Source organism: Sphaeramia orbicularis, chromosome 10 (assembly GCF_902148855.1).
Source record: "Sphaeramia orbicularis chromosome 10, fSphaOr1.1, whole genome shotgun sequence".
NCBI classification, from domain to species: domain Eukaryota; kingdom Metazoa; phylum Chordata; class Actinopteri; order Kurtiformes; family Apogonidae; genus Sphaeramia; species Sphaeramia orbicularis.
Genome location: NC_043966.1, coordinates 15,088,689 through 15,115,446, shown reverse-complemented (window position 1 = coordinate 15,115,446; position 26,758 = coordinate 15,088,689). Strand labels below are relative to the sequence as shown.

Here is a 26,758-nt window from a genome sequence, read left to right as displayed (position 1 = left end):
TGTGTTTGTCTCAATTAGGTCAGGTTTTTTTGCTAATTTGATTTTGAAAAATGTGATCTTCTCACAAAATATAATAATTAATACCAAAATAAGATTGGTAAGCACACTTTATGAAACTTGTGACTTGATTCCTGTTAGGTACAATGGTGTATTCACCGCAGATGTAGCAGAATACGTCAGGCTTATTTTTGCAAGATCTTCTAGTCGAAGCCATTTCATTCACCTGTAATATTAAAAAAAAACATTAATCATAAATTGGCAAAAGTAAAATCTTCAGAACTCGTTTATTGCAAGAACTATGAAAGAATTTTGTATTATATGATGTGAAAATGCCCATAAATGTAAGCAAAAATGTTAAAAAGCCAATATGTAGCATAGTTCAGAAAGTTGACCTGATTGAGCAAAATTAATCTGATTTTTGGATTCAGCACACCGAAATTATCCTAAATCAGCTCAAAAAACTTAAACAATAAATTTGTTGTTGACCAGTGTTATGAATATATCTGTAAATCAACACCATATTTACGCCATGTTTATGGAATGACTTCTCGTGTCATCTCGCGATAATAAATAAACAAATCATCGCATTTGTGATTTAATGGAAAACCTGACATTATGCACTTCTGTTTTTTCAACATTTAGTAAATATCGGTAAAGTTTTGCGCAGATGTCCAATGGAAAAGCGACTAATGAGAAGTAAATATGTATACTCATTTCAATGCTGCAAAAACAACAAACCTAGAGGTGGTCTTAGACTTTTACACAGTACTGCATGTTTGAATTTCCTTTAAGACTTGGTCATTAGTATCGTACTTTGTATTGGCATCCGGGGTAAAATTCTAGCGGTGCTGAAGGCAGAAGATTTCGGTCAGTGAAGTTGCTTTAATGGGGTAACGACATGAGGATTGGCACATGCAGGGCTCATTTGGCTCAGGGCTGCAGGCCTGCTCGCCTCCCATGCTTCCAGCCATTAGGGTGCCACAACATGAAACCCTGGATACAACAGCAGCCTTTATGCTCTATTGGTCACTGCACTGCACTTTCCTCTGTAGCCACAACTACAGCCTATATCACACTGCTTCAGCGCACACAGCTACGTATATCAAGTTGGATGTATATACTGTAAGTGCAGTGATATACTACAGCACGTCAAAGACTGTATGTGCGGTCCTGTTGTCCTTGTAAGATAAGACAACACGAAACTTTAATGACCCCAGAGAGGAAATTAGGCTGTTGTAGCAGCAAATGGTAACAAGATACAGCAAAGAATAACAGAATATAAATAAGAACATAGCAAAGTGGGGGTCAAATAAACACACCCGACACTTTTTAGCACTAGAACATGTTAAGCAGAAATATATGAGTGAAATAAAAACTTATGAGTTCTAACATTTAGACTGGGATGCAAAGAAGCTGCGGTAATAACCCTAAACGCTACAGAGGTCAAGGAAAATAAAGGAAAAATGTATTAAATGCATGTGTGGCATGGAAAAGTGACAAAGAACTGAAATGCACATAGATGTATATAATATAGAAAGCACATAAGAGAAAAAACTGAATATACGACATAAAAATGTGAGAAAGCATCCACAGGTGTAAAGAGAAATAGACCACATATACCATAAATAAATAAGCAAAATATATAATGAAGTGTCCACTCATTCTATATTTTTATACAAACACTTGTTGCTAAAAAGGAATTTAAAGAAAGTAGAGAGCTCTTGTTTCTTGTTTATAGGATATGAGGATGTCAAACATGTATTTTATTAGAAAACGAATCTCATTCTGAGAAATTATAATTTAATAAGATTTCAGGCTGAAACTGAGCTAAACAGGTTAAAACAATAATTTGCATAATATTCCAGTAGAGGAAGAGGACTTATTGTAAGAGTGAGACCACTTACACGGCTTTTAAGAGAAAGAATATTAAATCAGTTTTAAATAATTGTGTTTTTGGTGATGGTACTAAGCTAGCCTTATTTGATTCCTCTCCCCCAGAAGGCCTATTACGCTCTTTCAGTGCATAGACTGTTATTCTAATTTTGAGAAATCAAGTCAAACAGGATTTGCCTACCCCACGTTGCTTGATACAAAACTAATATGTGGCTGTTTTTTCAGGGTGCACACAAACATAACTACACACTCCAAAAGCTTTACATGTATCTTACACATTGACGGCAAAATAACCGTATAATTCCATATTTTTGCCAGTGCATTCCCTCAGAGTAGGTGTGCGTGCTATGAGACAACCTGTTCAGTGCGACGAAAATAAACCCTTCTGAGAGGTGGAGGGGGAGGAAAAAAAAAAAGCGCTTGCTGGCAGTGCATACCAACGTTCTCAGGTCAAATCTGTCTGGTGTACTTTTCGCTTCCTACTTCAACAAAGGCGCTCAGTGAGTGTATCAGACGGCCTTAATGAAGGGCTTGTTAGCCCGGCTACCGGCAGCAGATCCACTAGACCCAGAGTGTGTGTTTACTATCAATCCGCCCTTGTGTCTACAGCGGACTACATCCAGTCCTCCCCTTCCTCCTCCTTCCTCTCCTCACCTCACCCCCTCCCTCACACACAAATGGCCACATTTACAGGAGCGAGTCCCGATCCCGAAACTGCCCCCACCTCACTAAAAACCTCTCCTCCATCGCTGCACAATGCCAGCACACATATTCTACAGTGCACCGGCATGCACTGCACTTGCCCATGTAAAGTACATAATGCACTGAGCACACACTCACAACACAGTTCACTTGCAGGAACACATACTGTCGGAATAGGTTTAAGGGGCCGAGTTTAGAACTTTGGTGGGATTTCAAAGCTTCAACTGTAGGTAGAAGTGAGAATAATAATTATAATGCATTAGATTTCTATATTGTTTTTCAAGGCACCCAAAGCGCTTAACATCACAGATCCATCACTGGTTGCTTTTCCATTGGACATCTGCGCAAAACTTTACTGATATTTACTAAATGTTGAAAAAACAGAAGCGTGTAATGTCAGTTTTTCCATTAAATCACAAATGCGATGATTTGTTTATTTATTATCGCGAGATGACACGAGAAGTCATTCCATAAACATGGCGTAAATATGGTGTTGATTTACAGATATATTCATTATTATTATATATTACCCCTCAATCCTGTACTAAATTAAAAAATGATTGGGTTTCCTGGTATGTCCATAATTACCGTCACATGTTTCTTCTTCTTCTTCTTCGTCGCTTGTTGTAACGTCCGTCAACATCCGTTTTTTTTAAATTCACATGACTAGTTGCAAAAATGGTCTTTCCATTGCAGTTTTGCGTGATATAACATTTGTGGTACACCTGAAAAACCACCTCTTACCAGCGCAAAAACTTTTAATTAAAAAATGAGACTTTTGGCGAAATTGTCATTTTTCATTAGGTAAATTTTTATGCGCAAGTTTTGCGCAATTTGAGAGTCAATGGAAAAGCGACTACTCATACTCTGGTGGTGGTACTGTCAGTAGTAGGAGGTAAACTTTGGAATAGACTGCCCCTCCCTGTAACATACAACACTTTTAAAACTCACTTAAAACAGTGGCTCCTACACTGAAAAATTCTTCACCACTTGGCAGCCATTCATATGCTTTGTAGACGGTATGGTAGCTACCGACCTATCTGCATAACTCCAATATCTGTGTATCTTTTTGCTTTATTTATTTATTTAAACCTTGACCTGTACAAGCACCCTGTACAAGTGTCACTGTGTTTTAATCATTCGGAAAATGTAGCAAAAGAAGGAAAGCTACGAGAAGTGGATGGAAGGCAATGTCCATTTGCTGAGTACAGTCTTTTGAGTGTTTAAAGTCGTTCCTTTGAGTGTATTCATCTCGCAATCATCTGTCTGTCTGTCCGAATAAGCCGGGACCTCATCGAACATATTTGCTGAATACAATCTTTTTTGCGCCATTTCCCAAATAAGTACGCTCTTTTGAGTGTATCTGGCTGGAGCTGAGATGAGCATATTTGTCTCATTCCTACAAGTGCTTTACAATCGTCTGTCCATCTGAATACATTAAAAAGTGTATTCAAATATATGTAAATATGCTTAAAATATGCTTAAAACAAAAGCGCACAGGGTGCGCCCAGGGTGGCTGGGCGCACCCTTAGGGATAGGGTGAGGAGCTCAGTCACCAGGGAGGAGCTCCGAGTAGAGCCGCTACTCCTCCGCGTCGAGAGGGGCCAGCTGAGGTGGCTCGGGCATCTGCTTCGGATGCTTCCTGGACGCCTCCCTGGGGAAGTGTTCCAGGTATGTCCCACCGGGAGGAGACCTCAGGGAAGACCCAGGACACGTTGGAGAGACTATGTCTCTCGGCTGGCCTGGGAACGCCTCGGGGTCCCTCTGGAAGAGCTGGAGGAGGTGTCTGGGGAGAGGGAAGTCTGGGCATCCCTGCTTAGACTGTTACCCCCGCGACCCGGCCCCGGATAAGCGGTGGATAATGGATGGATGGATGGATGCTTAAAACAACCTGGATCTCGTTGAACGTATTCTGAATGCGCTCACAAGACATTCAGCGGGACTTCGAGCAGTCGGCGACTCTGAGTGACCGAGCCTCATTTGAATACATTTACAGGAACTTTCAGTTACCATGGAAACACAAAGCATGCAGATTACCAAGAATTCTTTTACACAGGTAAATAAATTCTTGATAATAAAAGTTCCCGGGTTGTATGGTGGAAAAGGAGCTATTGTACATCTCTGACATACCAGTTTTCTGTTAGCATATCTATTATTCAATGTTTTGGAGGTTTGGAGGGTTTTTCCAGATACTTGACTTTATCGACATCTAACTAACCTGTGGTCACATTAGATGTGAGCCATGACATCCAAAATTATCACTTAGTTTAAACATCTTTGTCTGAAAATTACTAATAATAACAATTAATGATGATGGAGAATGAACTCACAGGTCATTCTGAGGGCACAGAGCTCTGCCAAAGCCCAAAGTCCATTATTCTACTTGTTCCACAATATTATTAAACCACAAACAAACCACAAATTATGATTTATGTTTTCCTCCTTTTAGTCTTTCGGTGTCACTGATTAGAGTGACCGAGTTAGTGCAACCAAATGGAAATGAAGTCCAGGTTTTGTCCCTTTTCATGGATCTACTTTGCAGACCTACATTTCCACCAAGTTTTAATTAAATCTGCAAAGACATGGACAAATGAAAATGATCACATAATTTCTTTGTTGCGGTTCATAAAAACAAAACCAAAGAATAAGCAATAACTATATGATCAATCAATAAATCACTGTTTGTGCAGTTTTCTCTTCTACGTACAGCTTGTGTTTCATGAGGCCACAGTTACTTTGACCTCTGACTTTTGGAAACCAACATTTAATCAGTTCATCCTTCAATCCAAGTGAAAGTTTGTGCCAAATAAGAAAAATAATCCCATCATGTGATATTGCACTCACAGGAATGGACAGATCCTCTATTGTGCCACAGTGACCTTTGACCTTTAGACACCTTATCCTTGAGTCAAAATGAATTCTCCTCCAGAAATATTATGTTTTAAAGGTAACAAGGACAGACCGGTTTACAGACGTAAAATGCTGATATGGATGTTGATATTGTATATTTTGAAAAATTAGATAGTCCACTATAATGCTGTCCTACTTGTTTATTCTTTATCTTACTTGTTTATTTTATTTTATTTTTTACTGCATGCTTCTTACCCACTTCATATTCTATGTATGCACCAAACCACTGAAGTAAACTCCTAACAATGTGAACCCTGTTTACATACATGGTAATGAACATGATTCTGATTCTGACACTAAAGGTAGAGGATAAAGGTTAGAAGCTGTGAGGCATTCAGGTCCTGGTACAACGCTTGAACACATACCTTAAAAACAAGCAACACTGCTTTCTGCAAAAGCACAAACAGTTCACCTACATCTGCCTGTTTGTTTAATGAACAACATCCTGACAGTTCAGATAAATGTCTTAGTTTTTATGTTCCTTCTACAGACTCTGAAGGTAACAGAAATTTTTTTTAAGCTAAGAAGAAGCTTTCGACGCAGAGTGAAGTGACAAAACTGCTGTGTGAGTATGTTGAATCACACATATTCAACATGCCAGATTATACAGATTTGCAAAAAAAAAAAAAAGAAAATCTGCATTTGAGCTGGAAAATTCATTCATTCTTTTGTTTATTTGTTTATTTCGAGCATTTACAGAATACATGTAAGTTCAAAATTCCAAAATCATTCATTTACACTCAAAAAGGAGTGAGAAGAAGAAAAACTTATTTAATCCAAACCCCATTCTCATCATCAAATAACTTAATATAATATCATTTTAAATACTCACTCCTGTCCTTAGACTTCAAGCCAGAACAATGAACAAAATAGGCCTATACCAAATTAGAACAGACTCATTCAACAGTATTTACATTATATGAATGATTATATGAAAAATATAAACAAAGTACATTCCTGGTGGTGTTACCATGGGTAACAGTTAACTGTCAACTTTCATAATAATAATTACATACCAACAATGGTGAGAAAAAAACTACACTACCACAAATGGCAAATTCTGTCCTTCAAAAGAGACAAGTCATTTCTAGGTAGAAAAGAAACACTGAGAAAACTTTTGGACACTTGACATCTAATGTCATAGATGATATTGGCTCTAAAAGGAGCTCTTATGCAAATGGAAACCACACCAGAGCACTGCCACCATCCTTCTAACGCCATCAGTGGGAGAGGGAAAAAAAAGGCCATGCTGCACCCAATTTTCAGAGAGGAAATTAAATAATATATAAATCAAACGACATCGGGGGTGTAGAGCTCAAACTCTCAACCAGAAATAAAATGTTTCATCCTCCGAGAAGGCAAAGAGGAAGTGTCTGCAGTGACATGCCTCCGCCAAGAGAAACAAGGCCTGACCACAGCTCCATGTGAAACCTATTTAAAATTACAAGGCGAGAGAGTGACAGAGAGGGAGAGAGAGAGGGTTAAAGAGAGGGAGGTGAGGTTAAGCATGGAGGGAGGAGAGTCACGTGGGGGAAAAGGGGGGAGAACGGAAACATGGCACATGATCATAAATAGCAGAGAAGAGGCTGGATGTGTGTGTGAGCCGTGGATGAACGTGCACATGCTTGTGCTCTGAGCAGAGGAATTTAGATTCCACAGAAAACTCTGATGATGAAAGTGTGAGCGTGTCGGCTTTTCTTCGTCATATGTAACAGCTGAAACAATAGAGGCAAAGGGAAGATATTACACACGGACACAGGAACTCTCATATACCAGAGCAGAAATACTGCAAAAAAGGACCATCTGACCCCATTCAACTGGAAATGGAACACCTATACCTGTGAGACAGAGGTGGTAACCGCTGGAGCCACCCATACGAACTGACACAGCATCGAACCAGACTGAACTGAACGACGTCTGATCTGCATCGTATCAGAAGCAGAAAACTTTATCTGTCATGACCGAAAATCATCTTCAATGTGGCTCATTCACAATCAGACAAAAACAAATAATAAAAAAAACAAAACACAGCAGGCCTACACAGATACAGGGGTTGGACAAAATAATGGAAACACCTTGAAACATCAACAAAATATAATTTAATATGGTGTAGGTCCGCCTTTTGCAGCAATTACAGCCTCAATTCTCCGAGGTATTGATTCATACAACTTGTGAATTGTTTCCAAAGGAATTTTAAGCCATTCTTCAGTTAGAATACCCTCCAACTCTTTTAGAGACGATGGCGGTGGAAATCGACGTCTTACTTGAATCTCTAAAACTGACCATAAATGCTCAATAATGTTGAGGTCTGGGGACTGTGCCGGCCATACGAGATGCTCAACTTCATTAGAATGTTCCTTATGCCATTCTTTAACAATTCTAGCTGTATGGATTGGGGCATTATCATCTTGAGGTGAAGGTGTTTCCATTATTTTGTCCAACCCCTGTACATTACAGTATAAAAACATGATAAGACTGATTCATGATTAAAAATATAAATTAACCCATAAAGACCCAGCGTTACTTTTGTAGTAGTTCCCAAATTAGTTTTTCTCTCAAATTAACCTTTCTTAAATGATTTATCACTATTTATTATAATATCATCCTCTCTATTTTCCTTTTTTTTCCAGTGAAAATCCGGTATTTTTTATATATTTAATTCACGGATTGTGTAGTTGAGTCATCATGCTGAGATTATATTTGGACACAGTCAGGGGACTATGAACATGTTGGGTGAAATAAAAGCTTTAAGATAGACTTAGTTTGTCATTTGTAGCTGATACATAACTGTTAGGGAGGCCTCAAACCAACTTTACTGTTTCTAAATGATGTCTACAAAAAAAAAAAAGCCAATTGATTTTCATTGTTTTAAAAGACTATATTTGACATCCACATTGATATTTTTTTTTCTTATACTTTACTTGCCCACGAGAGTACTGGTTTATATCTCAACCTTAATGACTATAGGTTTTAAACATTACTGATCATGATTATGATTATTCACTCCAAGCATGATAATATTAACCCTTTCATGCATGAGAACCTTAGTCAATACTTTTTTTCTTGAGTGATTTTATTCCTCTTTAGGCATGAAAAAAACAATGCAATTGAAATTTTCTTATGAACCTATTTTTCATGGAGTTACAAAAAAGTCCACTCAGCTGGACACCATGTGTTCAGTTTTTGAAGCAAAGAAATGTGTGTTTAAAACACAATAACAGAAAGTGATATACTGTCTGAAAACAATGAAATTAAAACATTTTTAATGCAGCTAATCTGATGTTTTGTCACATTTGAACATACTCTAATTCTAGTTATTACTAATTTTGTGGAGATAGTATGCAAAAAAAAAAAAAAAAAAAAACTGGTTTAAGAAAACTGTTAATTACAGCCTAAGAACAACTAGCAATTGATTTGCACTCAAACATGTCACTGCAGATCAGGTTTATCAAGAACAGCAAAGTTACAGTAATGGTATGAATTGCAGTGTATGAGATGATGCATAAGTATCCACTGTGTTGGCTGATATGGAACTAAAACAACAAAACGCATGAATATACAAGAGAACAGCTGTAGAATAACCGTCCACTGTAGTGACCACTATGCATGAAAGGGTTAAATCATTTGTGCTTGACAGATCATTTTGATTACCAGCCTCGAGGACTTGAGAATTTACTTTACATGACCAGACTTCCCTTCATATTCATATCCTCCAATCCTTGACTGATAAATTTTTTTCACCAAAATTGATGGCGTTTCAATCAAATATATACCCGACACTATGGTAATGTTAATTTTGGCAACGTCAGGTGAAAACAGCAACTTTTGATGTTTTTCACAAAGAATTCAGTGAAAATGGCTGAAATTGACAAATGTCTTTGCATGGCCTCAAAGTACTAGAAATACCCTTTCCATTCATGTCTTTCACTTATAGACCAACTCATTATCATTGAAACAAACCTTTTTTTACCCTACGTAACTGCTTGACCATGCCCATTCGATGGTTCTTATATTAAAAAACGGAGAAAAGTCAAGAAAAGTGACTTTTTCAGTAAAATGAATCAGTAACTGAACATAAACCCAGTGTCTCCATCCACTGTCATTGATCCAACTGCACGGGTTTTACTGGTGAATTAATGTTGTAGAAGATGACGGTGTTTCCACGTTCACTCCGGAGCCTCTGAACGTCCAAATGGGTCATATCTGATGGCCATGAAAAGATGTCAAACTGTATTTTACACCAATTATTGACATGTATTGATAGAATTAATGGATCAACAGGTATTAAACAGTTTAGATCAGTAGATGCTTCTGGTCGCTGGCGGTTGTTTGGGTCTTTACGGGTTAACATTAGGGCTGAAAGACATATCGTTATCGTATCTACAGGGTGGGGAAGCAAAATTTACAATGAACATTTAGTTGTTTTTTCTCAGCAGGCACTACGTCAATTGTTTTGAAACCAAACATATATTGATGTCATAATCATACCTAACACTATTATCCATACCTTTTCAGAAACTTTTGTCCATATGAGTAATCAGGAAAGCAAACGTCAAAGAGTGTGTGATTTGCTGAATGCACTCGTCACACCAAAGGAGATTTCAAAAATAGTTGGAGTGTCCATAAAGACTGTTTATAATGGAAAGAAGAGAATGACTATGAGCAAAACTATTACGAGAAAGTCTGGAAGATACTATTAAAGAAGAATGGGAGAAGTTGTCACCCGAATATTTGAGGAACACTTGCGTGAGTTTCAGGAAGCGTGTGAAGGCAGTTATTGAGAAAGAAGGAGGACACATAGAATAAAAACATTTTCTATTATGTCAATTTTCTTGTGGCAAATAAATTCTCATGACTTTCAATAAACTAATTGGTCATACACTGTCTTTCAATCCCTGCCTCAAAATATTGTAAATTTTGCTTCCCCACCCTGTATATCGAGATATGAACATTCAAGATATTAATGTCGAAAATTTAGAAAATTAGATTTCCCCCGCGCTCGTCCTGCATGTACAGCTCTGGAAGTCACAACTAATTTCATTTTAATTTATTTATTCGTACTTTATGATAATGTTGATGACTGGCAGTGAGTTCTTATAAATAAAACTCCACTTTCTACATTCGTTTGTATTATGACGTTTGTATTTTTCTGAAAAATGCTTGGTTTTCACCGAACCCGTAGTCATATCGTATCATATCGATATCGAGATATCTGGCATGAATATATCGAGATATGAAATTTTGTCCATATCGTTCAGCCCTAGTTAACATAAAATCTCCATTATACTTAACTAACTAATGAATGATTGAGTAAACAGAAAAAATACAGGTGGATAGTATCTCATCAGCTCACTTGGACCTGGGGTGAAGGTGGAACTAAAAACAGTACCTAATAGTACCTGATAGTACCTTCCCTTATGTAATGGAAGTGCAAAGAGGCGAGTCAGTGGAAAAGCAGCATTAGTAAAGTGTTGGCTGCCAGTAAAACGTCAAATACACCCTGGTTTCAAAGCCTACACGTCTGAGATCTCTAGTGGAGGGATGAACACCATTCTTCCAAAACCTATTCCCTCATTTGGTGTTTTGACGCCGGTGTTGGAGGTGAAATTACAGAACAGAAACTGAAAAACCCAGTGCGCTGCGTGCTAATGGTAAAGCCTCATCATCAGATCACACGGGAAATGTTGATCAAGAAAGTGGAGGATGCTGCCGTGTTGTGACTCACAGGTGATTACAACGCTGTGACAAATAGTTTTCACATGGAAACCTCCTACAAAAGGTACCGGTACACTTCCATGCCAGGGTTTGACTGTTATCGTCTCAGGCCCCCATACTCACACTATGTTTTGGAAAGTGCCATGTGGGATAGCACCTGTGTTGGGGCTACACAGTGTCAAGGTTGTCTGTGTGTCTGTGTGAGTGTGTGTTAAAGGTGGGGGGATGGGGGGGGGGGGGGGGGGGGGGGGTATAGCTGGGCCTCGCCTTTAAGGGCATATTTGTCCTCGCCCCTTAATCAGGCGAATGAAAGCTCCACATTCTCCCTAGACTCGGGAAGGCAGGGATGGCATATTTACCAAACACACCCACACTGAAGTGACCTGGAGACTCAGCTGTGTGTGTGTGTGTGTGTGTGTGTGTACGTGATGAGTGTGCGTTTGGTAATGTCAAGGTAGGTAAAACTCCACCTGTGTGATGTGCTGCACTGAAATGTTCGTTTTCCTGTTTGCTTCACCTTTCATAAGATACAGTGCGTGCATACATGCGGTGAACATATACATGTATTAGGGGCATAAATGTACACGTATTGGATTTTTAACTGGTACAATTCAAGTCAGCTCCATTCAGTCTATTTACATACCTTTAGTAGGAGCTCAAGGATATTTACCTTTGCTTACCTAACTTTTCCTTGCTCTTTTCGCTTGATTTAGATCTGTGAATTATGTCAAATAAAAGGGACATTTTTCTTAGCACAGACACGATGGTGAGTTTTTCAGATTCAATACATCACTGATTTAGCGCCAAAAATGACCATTTTCGCTCAAATATACTCAAAAGTCGGTAAATCTATTAAGACCTAGAAGCATTTTTATGGTGACTTTAAAATGAGTAGTTCTGTTTTTGTGCTGTCCATTCATATATTATTCTCAGCCTTTTTTTTAATCGATTCTTGTATTTTATTCTTTTATTTAGGTTTTATTTGTTTGTCTGTACAGCACTGTTTTTTTTGTTTTTGTACAGTTGTTCTATGTCTTTTAATCTATTATTCTTATATTTATTTATTTATTTATTTTATTTATTCTTCTGTACAGCTCTTTGGTCCACTTATACTTTTCTTTTGTTCAGAAAAGGTATAGTTTTTAGATGTTACCTGCTTGACAGTCACTCCAGTCTTCCTCAGTCGAAACTGTCAAGCAGGTAACATCTAAAAACTATACCTTCTCTGAACAAAAGAAAAAAAAGAAAAGTATAATTACATTAAAAGAAGACAAAATGAACATCATTAGACTTTGGTCCACTGCGGTTGTTTTAACCCTATAACGCCGAACGTATCATATTTGATACATGAGTTTTGAAGCCCTCTACATGATCAGAATGATATTTTTTTCTTGAAAAACCTGATGTATACAATTAGATACATGCAATACATGGATAATCCACCAGGGGGGAGGAATTTGTTCACCAGAGGCCTTTCCAGTGACACTACAAGATTGTCACTGATGAGGAAGGAGGCCGAACTTTGCCAATTTTGTAAAGGAGTTACCAATTTGTTAGACATGTTTGTGTTATATTATGTTTTTGTTTGTTCAAAAAAACTATTTTTGAGCATTGAGACCCGATGTATCAAATATGACACAAAATTGAAACTCATACATGGAAATTGATGTTTGAAACAATTTTTTTTGGTTGTTCAGAAGGACCAATAAAGGCTCCGGTTTCAAAGAACTAGAACTTTCTGTCAGTGATTTAATGGTTCAGACTTTACAGGGTTTAAGTGCTTTATAAATAAAGTTGGATTGGATTTTTCAGTGAAAAGCAGGTATTTTTTCCTATATTCAATTTACTGATTATGAAGACGTTCACCAAAACTCAAAGGTTATTATATCAAAAACAGAGAAAACTGAAGAAAAAGTGATATTTTATGCAAAACATGTTAACTGAACATAAAAGCAATCATCTACAATCACTGTCATTTGTTCAACTACATGGGTTTTACTGGTGAATCTGGTGAGTGTTTATGGGTTAAACAGAAGGACTTAAAAACATCTTTATATCTCCTATAATTCAGGCAGAAATAAATTCAATTCACTGTTATATCAATGTATATTTTGAGCAGATTTTCTCTCAAATCATGAAATTGAATGCCACTATATCACTACGCCAAGGTTAATGGTGTTAATAGTGAATCTACAGTATGTTTTACCTACTTGAACAAAACTCGACTTTCATTCTCATAGGCTTTTCTACGGACCCCCATTAGACCCGATCAAGTCGTCAACTAACGAAAGGGTCAGAACTGACATGTTGAAGGCAATACATTATAAACTGCGCTAAAAACGTCCAAGCCTATGACTGAAAATTTTGGCGTGGCATTCTCTGACTGATGATCCGCCACCGACTTCAGCTTCTTTTTCCTCAAATCACAGTGTATTTCACAGCTCCACACAGAGGAAACCCGCTGCCATTTCTGCTCAGCCTTTCAAGAGTAATATATCACAGTTTATGAGCAAATTCCCTTTTATAGAACTGAAACGGAGCTAGCGGTGTATCCCTGTCTCTATGTATTTGTATGGTTTGTAATCTGTAACCTTCATCTCCTCTCTTAACTCCACATTTTGGCACCGTCTCCGTCTACCTTTTCTCCCACTTTGCTTCCACTCCATTCCTTACCTTCCTACTCCTCCTCTCCTGCTCCATTTCTTTCCTTTTTGGCTTTTGCTACCCAGTTCCTGTCTCCTCGTCTGGCCAAGGGAAACAGCGCGACTGGTACGCTCGAGGGCTCACATTTCCCAGGAAAAATTCAATTTGTGCTCACCATGTCCTCACACATAAACCACAGTGAAGGCTTTATATATAAAATGTAAAATTAGGCCCGATTGGAACCCATTCCCTCTCAATGATGTCTGTTTTTTTTTTTTTTTTTTTTTTTTTTTTTTTGCAGGCCACAAGGCTGGCTCACTGCTGCTACAATCAATGCGGGAAATGTTTTGTTTTTAGCCTGCAGTGTCGACTAAGAAAACAAATTAACAAAGACAAGAAGCAAAAGGCTTGTTGAAGAGGAAGTCAAGCGAGGTGTTTCACTTTTACACAGAGTCACGGAGGTGTGAAAAGCTTTTTCCTCGCGGCCTTTGTTGAGCTGCTGGCTGTGTTTTCCGTGTCGACTGTGTTTTTGTGAGTGGCAGCGTGACCGCTAACGTGGTCAGCCGCACAGAAAATAAAACACACACACACACACACACACACACATAGATATACACACTGGATTAGAGGTTAAACCATATTTTGGAAAATCACTGCCAGCTTCAGTCCCCATCAACCACGCATTCCACCCAAGTTGACATGTTTATTTGATAATGATTACAGATCTGGCTTCTTCTTTGACTGTCTCGGACTGATGGCATTTATCAGATTCATACTGTTATTCAAACAGCAACACGTTTGTTGATGCTTTTTTTTTTTTGTTCCTGTGTCCTTGGAGATAAAAATCTTTGCAACAACAAATACCGGGTCGTAAATCAGACAGACAAGACACCGAGCCAGAAGAGGAACAGTCACAACCACAACAGGTGTTAAGAGGAAACCATTTGTCTTCCTGTGAGGGAGGTTTGTACGTGTCTCTCAGTGTTATTGTACAAAGTCTCGTTTGTGATTAAAACAGCTTTTTTTTTTTTTTTTTTTTTTTTAAGACGGTATAATTGTTCCAAATATGAATCTTGTTTGCACAGGCTTCAGAAAAATACCCACAGTGTTAGATTTCAATTTAGATTCACAAATGTATAGATAGTGGCTTCATTTGTTTATTTGTTTTTTGTGGAACTGACTACTTGATATTCAGTTTTCATGCACTTTGAGGTAAGCTTTGATTGATAGAAGCTGAAAAAGAATGTGAACACAATATATACAGGACTTTCCAAACGCCAAAGGCATTTTATTCTTGTACACGATGAACCTTTAACATTAGAGGAAAATGAAAATGAAACTGATTTTATCTGTCACATCACTCGTGGTATTTTATATTTAGTTTTTGCATTTTTAAAAGCTTATAATTATTTGTTAATGCACTTTTTAAATAGTTTTAGGTACTTTTATGCTGTTTTTTGATAACTGTACTGTTTTTCCTCAAAAATATTACAACTTTATTCTCTGTTTTTATATTTTTATTGAAGTGTATACAAGAGAAACAAAGGCACTTGCATATACCAGGGCACACTGATGTCAACATTAACCATATTTGTATACATCATTAGATTAAGATTAGCATATTTTTACGAACAAATAACAATGAAACCTGACAAATAATACAATGAATAGAATACTGAGACATAGCACAACTTCATTCTAGTAATATTGTGATTTTTTTTTTTCTTTATTGTGTGTTTTTGTTCTTTGTTTTTTTTTTTGAACCTTCAGTGTGGCCCTAAATGTTCTTTGTAATGATGAATGAACCAGATTATTGTTTTTTTTTCACATTACTGTTTCATCCATTTAGCTTGAAATCAGTCTTGATGCTGGGAAGTTGCACAGTGTCACAAAATAACATAATAGTAAATTACCTTCAAATGTGTTAAAACCAATTTACTGAGCCCTATTTACATCTAAACATCTAAAATGTGGAAATTACTGATATTTGTGTTAAAATATAGGGAGTAACAGCAAAATATTATACAAAATAAATACTCAAGGTAAGTGCAGATACCTGAAAAGTCCACCCAAGTACAGTAATAAAGTAAAGTGGTGGAAAAACATTTTTGGACACTCATTTGTGCATTTGTGACATATTGCATTACGAATCACTCATTGTCACTGAGCTCAAAACTGGATGTTTCAGCATGATAATAAAACACATCCACAACATGATATGATGAAATTGTCAAGAATTTAGTTTTGTTATATTTTCTTGTTCAAAATAAACAAAAAAATCCTTTACATTTGTTTGCGTCTGTCTAATGCAGCCCCTTTTGAAACACAAAAAAGACATTTCTGCCTCAAACTGCCTGATTTTAGACGTACCAAATACACATCTGAAGACAAAAGGTGACAGATGTGTATTCTGTAGGAGGTCTAAGGCTCTGGAATGTTCTGCCTCATCGTATCACATGAGCACTTTAAATCTCTTTTAAAGATGCACCTATTTGCACTGGTTTTTAATACAAGTATGTGACTTTTTTTTTTGTTGTATCTTCTGTTTATGTTTTCAGATACTAAAGATAAGATTCAGATACCAATAAAAACCCTTGAAATAAATGACGAGATAAATACCTCATTATTTATTTCAAGTGTTTTTATTGGAGCACATTGTCATACAGTTACATGTTTACTGCATACACATTGCGTGCAAAATTTTTACATCCATAAAGACAAATGTGCAGTTAGGTCCTATTTGTCTTATTATTGTGTGTCTGTTTTATCAGTTTTAGTATATCTGGTCTTCTATATCCATATATTTTCATTAGTTTTACTATATCTTTTATTTTTACCTATATCTTTTTACAGCACTTTGCATTGTTGTAAATGTGCTTTATAAATAAACTTGATAATATTTAGACTGTGTCAAATTTTTTAACTTTTTTTCCCCATTACTGTATTTGTACAAACCTGCGGATATAACAACCCACCGACCTAATCATTACTGTAAAAATCATCAAATAACCCATTCCTTCTTGCTTAACTGAGTTGTCAGGGAGCTGCAGAGATGCTCAGTAATCTAGGAAAGGGCGTCACAGAGTAAAACTGACATGAAGACAGAGTGTTGATCTGCTTGATTTGTACATCCTGCTCTGGAACAGACTAGCTCCTGCCAGTGTGAAGAAAAAAAAAAAAAAAAAAAAGAGTTAAGAAAACAATTGCACTAGTGAGTTTGAATGGCTGTCAGCCAAGCATCTCAGACACCTGGGCTCGGACCAAACACCACCCCCTGCCCAACCCCACTCACCCCCCCCCCCCCCCCCCTCCCCTGTTGGAGGGAACAGACCCACCGCTACGGAGGTCGCGGTCGGTCAAAGGCATCTGTGACTGAACACAAAGATATTCTGATACGGCTGAACGCTGCAGCTCCAGGTTTTATTAAAATGCCTGAACAAGCGCCCCCCCACCTTCTAGTGAAATGGGTGTTATGACACTGTGGGATCCAAAGGGTGGTGGTGGTGGTGGTGGTGGGGGGGGGGGCAGCCGGCTTGGCACTGCCTGATGCTTGTCACCTCTACGTGTTTTGCATCTGAACAAAAACCCTCCAGCTCCGTCCTCACTGTGCTCACGCAGAGAAATCCAGACTTTTTTTTTTTTTTCTTTCATGTTGAAAACTTGTCAACATGCGCTAAGTGCTCATTGCTGCGGTGTTTTCGCATTGCGCCTCCCGGAGGTCACCTGTCAATCACGCTCTGCAGGGAGGGGAACGTTAATGAACGTGGTGTATGGAGAACACCTTCTATCACTAAATACTCCAGTCATTCTTGTTTGTTTCAAAACAAACTGTGAACTTCAGAAAACACATAAATCTTGAATTACAGAGGAATTTTCCAGTGAAAGGAGAAACACAAACGCTTTCATCAGCCGTGTATATGTTAGAAAGGCAGTATCAAAATAAATCATCATGTATGGAATGACACATACTTCTGCTCTGTGGTCCATTACTTTGACTAAAATTAACACAAGAAAACCTCCTTACTTTATTTTTGTCTCTTTTCACTATTTCTCCTGTGCTGCTTTTTGTTTTATATATGTTTAACATGCGACATTGATTTTTTTTTTATGTGCTATTTTGTGTTAAATTGTGCATTATGTGTTGTTTATGTAATGTGTTATGTTGTGTTGCATTTTGTTATATTATGTGTTATGTTACATTATATTATGTGTTATATATTTTGTTATGTGTTATGCTATGGTATATGTTATGTTGCATTTTGTTATGTGTTGTGTTATATTATACTATATTATGTGTTAAATGTTATGTTGTGTTATGTTATATTATGCATTATAGTATGTGCTATATGTTTTGTTGTCTTATGTGTTAAGTTGTGTCATATTATGTGTTATGTTATATTATGTGTTATATGTCATGTTGTATTTTGTGTTATGTTACGTTGCATTTTGTTATGTTATGTGTTATGATATACTATATTATATGTTAAATGTTATGTTGCGTTATGTTATATTATGTGTTATAGTATGTGTTATATGTTATGTTGTCTTATGTGTCATGTTGTGTCATATTATGTGCTATGTGTTGTGTTGCATTTTGTTATGTTATGTATTATCTTATTTTATATTATAATATGTGTTATGTGGTGTTGCGTTTTGTTATATGTTGTGTTTTGTTATACTATATTATGTGTTAAATATTATGCTGTTATGTTATATTTTGCATTATAGCATACGTTATGTCGTGTTGCGTTTTGTTATGTTACGTGTTACAAGTTATGTTGCGTTACTTTACATTATGGTATGTTACACTATGCGTTGTGTTGTACTGACTAAAAGATTTACTAAATAAAGTAAAAATGTGTTAAAAATCATAAAACCAAACCAGTATGAGCTTCATTTGAACAACACATATAAAGCATGTGGTGCTAACATTAACAACTATACACTAACAAGAAATTAAAAAAAAAAAAAAGTCTGACATGTTTAAAGTAGTGGAAATATCTGTACAAAATCCATTATTTTTCAGTGGTTTTGCTGTCAGTCTTGAGTAAATAAAGCTGTTCCATTTCCTGCTGGTGTTAATTTGTATGAAGTTATCACAGAGGAGATGGTAAAACACCAAAGACTTTCTGCAGATTCAATACTTCTGTTTTTCAGCACCAGATTCAATGTGTCCCAAATGTTTAAAGATGATCTAGATTTAATCTTTTCCTTAAACAGACAAAGACTGGTACATTTATTTATTTTAAATAAATCATATCAAAAATCTTTATGAAATATTTATGTCACAGTCAGTCTCAGTGATGTGTTATTTTAATCTTTTCATGCTGCGAATTTATAAGTGCTTGTCTCTGTGATGTTTTTGCATTGCACATCCTGAAGGTCATCTACCAAACAATAAAATAATACACGTTACATGTTATCAGTCAAGTATTTTGTGAAAATGCAAAGCCCTAAGTCAGTCTTACATACGTTATCAATAAAATGTGTTTAAAAAAGCTGTAAAAAACTAACTTCTTGAATTTATCTTTATTATGCAGTGACATTTTTGATACTTCCAATAAAAAGTTTGTATTGGAACCTGATAGGGCTTCATCTTTTCAGCGAGGCTACAAACAAGGCCTGGAACTGACTCAGTGTATGTGACAGGGTGCAATAAATCCTCCAGGTCTTTTCCTGTCAGGACTTGATCATCAGCAGAAAAGGAGAGTGAAGTGGAGTAGCATCGCACCTTCCTCCAGGAGCCAGTTAAGCCCTTCTTCTTCGTGACAACACTGCGATTACAGTATCAAATGTTGCTTCTGTTTTTGGAGGAGTGATTGCAGAGGTAAGGAAGCAGAGCCGCCAGCGATTTTCTGGGTTGTGTGCGAGTTAAAGCTGTGTGCCTTGTCAGTCGAGGGTTTAGTGGGAAGGTGAGGGTTGGGAAACCAGATGTCACTCTGGGCAGGTAGGAAGAAAGGTGATTTTAACAAGCCTCTAGCTCCGAGCTGACAAACACTGCGTCCTCTTGCGTGACCCCCACCCCCCAATACCACCACCACCAGCAGCACCACCACCTCCTCATCCTCGACCAAGCCTTTGTCTCCTCTCGAACAAGTCTGAAATCCCAGGAATGTAATTAAAGTCAAAGCTTCAGGTAGTCAGACCTCCGAGACTGAGGGCTGAATCGTGCTCAGGGCATCTGCTCATATCACCACAGGATCAACGCTGTTACGGCACCCAACAACATGAGACATGTATCAGGTGCAACAAATTTTGAACTAATGCCGTTTTTTCCACTGGCGCTATCAGATCAACTCGCCTCAACTCGGCACAGTTTCCATTTCGTGAGAGCGGGGGACCACCTGGTACTATCAGATACTACGTTTAATAACACCTTTGCAGAGGCTCCAAGCAGATACAGCCACACTAAACATGGTGTACGGTCATGCAGATCACCGCTGTGTTACTAGGAATGCACGTCTTTATGTTTTGGTTTGGGACACCAAGCCAAGAAAGAAACTTTAAAGCAAATGTTCAAGTCGGCTCGACCCAGATGAACTGACCAGAGGTTTGGATCTAAACTATCATACTGACTTTTTCCAGAAAATCAAAGTTACGTTTGTAAGTTTCCTCCTGTATAGTCTGTCATCGCAGTAAACCCATTGAAGATGTAGTCAGAAAATGTTTGCGCAATGTTGCTATGACGACCAGGGAAGTACCATACCTGCAGTGAAAATGTTACACATACAGTTGTGGAAAAAATTATTAGACCATCTTTGTTTTCTTCAATTTCTTGTTCATTTTAATGCCTGGTACAACTAAAGGTACATTTGTTTGGACAAGTATAATGATAACAACAAAAATAGCTCATAAGAGTTGAATTTCAGAGCTGATATCTCCACATTTTTCATAGTTTTCTCGATAATAACCAAACTCACTTCAGTTCTTACATCAATATCTATGGCATTGTACTGACAAAAACAGTGCTTTTAAGCATTCCGTGTTTTCTTTTCTGTCTGTTTTTGTCACATGATACACACAGGAGTTAGTACTTGATTGCATAACCATTGTTTCTGATGACTTTTGATGGTCTCATAATTTTTTTTTCGTGACTGTAAGACTGTTTTACGTAAAAAGTCCAATATTTACTGCATTGTGATTACTTTGTTGTCTTATTTCGCACTAAACAGATAGTATCTAATTTCTGCATCTCTCAATTAGTAGCACATTCGTTTATGATGTCATAAAATAGCAAGGGATCATGGGAGTTGTTTTCACCAGCATCGCCAATTAAAATCTATGGAGCATAATTCAGGCAGAATTGATGTGTACAGACAAGGTAATGTATTAATTTAATACATTTAATGTTAAATAAGACAATTAAGTAATCACAATGCAGTAAATATTGAACTTTTCACATAATATATTCTTGCACTTCTTTTAACATCTACAAATTTAAGCCCCAGACATGGATGGTGCAGCCAGTAACCATAACTCGGACCAAACCAATCTATATATCGGCACAAGTTTTTTGATTTTAGAGGCACAGTTAAGCACCTCTTCACTGACACCTGACAGTCTCCCATGGAAATGATGTCAGTGTCAACTGTGTGGTTCATAAAAGTCCACCTGCAATACTGAAAACAAGGAACATACATTTGAAATATTATTTCAATTCAGATATTGAAGTATTACAACACGTTAACACATTAATAATATTGTTAAAATCCATTAACTGTTGCTCGATAGCATATGACAAAAGACCTAACAGACAGTCCTCACACACCAACCTAAAAACTAAAGACTGCCCACCATTTTTAGTCGCTTACCCTAAATTCTACAAAAGTTGGTCATTAACACTTTCATTTCTCCATCCCTTAATATTTTTCTCTTCTTAAACTTCTTCATTAAGTGCTCTCTGGATTTGTTTGTATGTTTTTTGTGGCTTGTGCAATGCTGTTTGCAATGCTAATTCACTTAGACTACGTTCAGACAGCAGGTCTTAATGCACAATTTGGATTTGATCGTGAAATCCGATGTTTTTGTGTACTCGTTCATATTACACATTAAATGTGACTTCTATCAGTTTTGAATATGAACCGAATGCGACCCTGAAGTGACCTACATAAGCAAAAGAGGTCCTGATGTAATACGTGACCAGTGACCGCGCAGACATGCACTGTGTTTACAAAAGTAAATATATTTTCCGCCGCTCCTCCTCCTGGGATGCACAATTGTGACGTTTGTCACATTTCAATGATATAAAGGTTGTCCAGACTGAAGTCACATTGCAAAATATCAGATATCTATCCGATTTAGGACCACATATGAAAGTGGCCTGGATCAGATTTGAAAAAATTGGATTTGTGCTGTTCAAACTGTCTTCAACAGATCGGATACAGGTCACATATGGCCAAAAAAATTGGATTTGGGCCACATTTGCCTGCAGTCTGAACGTGGCCTATTTTTTGTCTTATTTACATGCATATCGTATCTCATCAGTCCTCTGTATAGTACTTGGTTAACATTACTTATTTTTGTAATGTGTTCTATAAATAACCTGGTTTAAGTATCTTTACTGATGGTGACACCAGCTGCAATAGACAGATGATTTGTGACAAATTGCTAAGCCCTGATAAGATAGACGGATTGCAAGAGATTGAAACACAACGCAAAAAAGGGAGATGATTAAAAGAAAGATCAAGAAAGTCGAGTGTGTATGCATTTAAAATGGAAACTGGACTCTGCTTAGCAGCCTCCCATTTCAATAAGCATTTGGCTGTTGATTTACGAGCTCCCCTCTTTCATACAATTCACTCCCTGGCAGCGGTGTCTTGACGCACGGTTGACCGATGATCGTCCGTTGCAGCTCACCCAGCTGCCTACTGCATTACCAGTGAGCATGCCAAGTCAAATATAATGCCTTAGTGCTCTGTCACGCTGACACAGAGAATCCAGCTACCCTCCACGGCCACACCAAGGAAAAAAACATCAGCAGTCGCAGTAGGGTTACAACTGAGGAGATGTTCTTGAAACAACACCAAACTAAATATTCTACTGGATACTGCATGATATAAATAATCTGTAATGCTTAGTCTTACATAAAAGTATTGGCATCATCATGTGCTGCGTTAACAGAAAATTGAACACATGAAAGAATATTATCAAAATGAAACCGATATTACTAGAACTGCATAAAAATTACGTTTGAAAGGTTGATTTATTTGGCATGTTAACCACATTTGCTACTGTTCCTTCAGACATGGTTTCTAAAAGCCTCAACAAGGTCGATTTAAGACCATTATTAATGCAATTTAACACGCATTTCATGTCAATACTGGCAAAAGGAGAAAAAAAACAGCATAAAGGAGTATCTTCTTGCAAAAGATGCAGTAGATTTCAGATTAGCATCCATTTAATGTCCTGTTGAGCCGCATTTCATTGAACACTCACTAAGTATAAGCAAAACATATGTAATTTATTATTTCTATCATCTAAGAATATTTTTTGATGACAGGATGTGCCATGTTAGCTTCATGGATCAACAAACAGCAACTTTGCAAAGATAACAATAACATATCATAATTTTATACCTTTATAAGCTTTAGAATCAAACTCACCCATGTAGAAGAAACACTGATTTCAGCATCAAACTCCATTTTTTTCATTTACAGCTGCGTCCAGTGGTGAAAACAACAACAGTGCTTCTAACTTTTATCAGTTTGTTAATTTCTTTGACTCTTAAAGTTGTTTCTTAGTGGTTCTCACCCTATCTGGTCACTTTCTGATGCTTTGGTCAAAGGTCCTGTGGTGTTCCTTTTCCTCACCATAGGAGACTCACTACTCCCTCTAGTGGTCACAGAAACCCCCAGAAGTTGAAATACTATATGTAGGTCCTTTTTAAATTTCTTATTTCTGGATGACACTAGAGTTTATAAGAACCTGCGAAAACCATACTCAGCGATGTTCACACTTTGTAACTATACTAAATTTAGCTAGTAACTCTCAAGGGGGCTTTTTTGAGTGGTCAGCATTGCACGATGACACGCTAAAAAATGCCATTGCAAGGGTATAAAATCCAAATGAAATTATCCGTTTCCTCACAAGAATCATGATTTGACAATGCATCTAGTATCCTTGAATCGGCTACATCTAAATTACAAGAACCTATCTACAATTGTCAAATAAATCTCACTTTAAAGAGCTGAGAAAATTGATTTTAATTATGATGCGAACTACAAGACATGGGTGCTTCTATGAAACTGGTCCCTGAAAACAGGACATGGGGGCTCAAAATTCTAACCAGATGTAGACTAATGTTACAAAGAACTTTGGGTCTATTTTGAAATTAAATATTTACTGAGATAACACAGAAACTATTTTTCAGTTAAAATATATTTTTCTATTATTGTTCTATAATTTTTATACAAAAATCTGCATGTAACATGGTAAAAAGGACCCGAAAATTATGCGCTGCTATTTTTTCGAATTTTTTAAAAATCTCTCACGGGTACATTTTGGAAATCAAACTAATTATGCAAGGCAGAGTGTTTCACAAAAATGACTGCTGTTGCAAAATCACTCAAGATTTATTTGTGTTTAAATGGGCAGGTTCTGCATGTAACACGAGAGGACACGATGGGTTACACGCGAAACCTGGAATGAGACTGAGATTCATGAAAAACCCACATGTCTGGATTAGAAAAACCACTAGGATTGTCAAATTTAACAGTGTCTTTATTTCTAGCGGTATATAAGACCATTTCAAGACATATTTTCCAAATCAAATGCACTGACACCTAGGAAGCTTTTCCTGTCCCAATTTTGGTCCTATTTTTGGCTCCAATAGTTGATTAAAAATTCATTGATTTTAGGATGGCTCGGAGCAAGAGTACAATTTTGTTGCATTTATCTGAGGTCATCATTAGGTACATCCCGGGGGGAAATATGTCTAAATTTGTATTTTATTATCGGGTCTAAAAAGCTGGTAAAGTGCCAGATATAAAAATAAACCCAGTTTCTTAGAAGCACCCACATGCAAACCTTCTTACACAGATGCATGGAGACACCAAAAAAAGAATAACACAAGGTGTGTGGGGGGTTTTTGTACTGTGGTTTAATCCTCCAAAATTACTGTTAGTCAAGATGTGTCCTATCAAGTCTAATCCGCTGTGTTTGGACATTTACCTGTCTATTTACCAGTTGATTTGTTGTGTACTTTTCCCATAAACACAACAGTATCTTTGGTGCATTATTATCTGTATCCTATTTTCTCTCAAACTTTCCCTCTGTGATCAGCAAAGTTTAGAGTTTCATCTAATCTAACTTGATCTATAGCGTTGGTATGTAAAATACAATATGTGCGCAGGTGTAACTTGGCTTTTCTTCTTCTCATGAACTCTTATCAGTCTGATTGTGGCACGTCTTTGAATTTTTGTGGAGGTTCAAGAAACTCAATGGCAAGTGACTGCAAAACTCCATTCCGCAGATGAGACTCTACACCAGAAACCCCGGTGTCAAACACAACACCCGATAGCCGAGGATTGGTTTCGAAGTGCATACCTGCTCCAGGTGTACGCCTGCTTTAGGCTGCCTTTTGGGAGGGGGGCTGCCTAGTCAGGAATCAGGCAGATATGTGTACGTTCAGGATATGAGGAGGCCCTATAGATAACCTCACACTGCCCTCACGTCAAAAGAAACAAGGACAGAAACGCCCTGACACCTCGCTTTCCTGATCAGACTTGACTGTACAGCTGATAACAGGTTTGAATGCAGGGTTATGTTCCCGGTCAAGGTAGTTCTAGTCAAACATTTCCACTTATGTTCAGCCATCATCAATTAAAAATAACAATCACTGTGCAAAACTGCATTAAATATGTTAAAACTCCGCTTTAGACTCTTTAGACTGTGTGTGTGTATGTCATGTGTTTATTCAGCAACACAATCAATTATAATCCACAGGTTTTTACAAGTTTTATTATATTTTTTAAAGGATGTTCTGATTGCAAATTTTTAACTGATACCAATAACAATATTTAATGTGACATTTTTCCAGATAGCCAATGCTGTTACTGATGTTACTTCCTGTTTTTTTATTACCCCACCCCCCGAAAGGAGGCAAAGGATATTGTTTTTGGTTCGGTTTGTTTGCTTGTTAACACTTTAGCAGAAAAACTATTAATTGAATTGAACTCAGCTTCAGATAAGAGGCCACATGTCCCAAACTGCTGTAAAAACTACAAGGTAGATGATATTCTGTAAGTATAAATGTCCAGATAATGCTCCTAAAACTAGAATGAGTACGTGCTCACATTTTGATTATTACTCTTCAGAGTCAATAGAAAATAACTAATAACTAACCTCTCTGGGACTGTGATTCACTGCACTTCATTTGCACATCTGCTATCTTATTTGCACACAATATTGCACACAATTGCATTCTTACTGTGCATGCTATTTACTGCACCGGACTATACATACTGTGTTTTACATTTTTTTCTATAAATAATGTACATAGTCTTGACATACACATTCTTGAGTGTTTATTTTGGGTTTCTGCAGGTGTCACCAAATCTAATTTAATGCTTTTCAATGCCACTTTAAACAGATTTAATGCCCATGTCCAACTGCAGATACAGTTTTATATATAGTTTTATGTCAGTTTACCTTCGACAGGCTTTAACCAGGTTCTGAATAGTTCCTCCTCCAATCACTTCTGCTGAAACTTACATTTTCCCATTTTTTCGACATTTGCTAATATTCCCTCCGCTCTCTGACCACAGCATGAGCACGCTCACAGCACGTTGCATTCCAAGCATCTGGTGTTGTGACTTCATGTATCAGCCATAAACAATAGCCAATAAAAGGGTTCCACCTGTCAATCATCACACTATACTTCAGATCAAAATGATTA

General features: G+C 37.3%; 1 protein-coding gene and 1 long non-coding RNA gene across 2 annotated transcripts in view; one reads left to right on the top strand and one right to left on the bottom strand.

Annotated features, from left to right (window-relative positions):
• The window catches only part of afg2a (AAA ATPase AFG2A), a 189,792-nt gene that overhangs the window by 9,736 nt on the left and 153,298 nt on the right, over positions 1 to 26,758 (bottom strand). The gene's annotated exons all lie outside the window — the stretch shown is intronic.
• LOC115426893 (uncharacterized) lies at positions 1,035 to 16,597 on the top strand. The gene is made up of 3 exons (XR_003936398.1): positions 1,035 to 1,048; positions 9,531 to 9,534; positions 16,501 to 16,597. It is a non-coding gene; the product is annotated as an uncharacterized LOC115426893 (long non-coding RNA).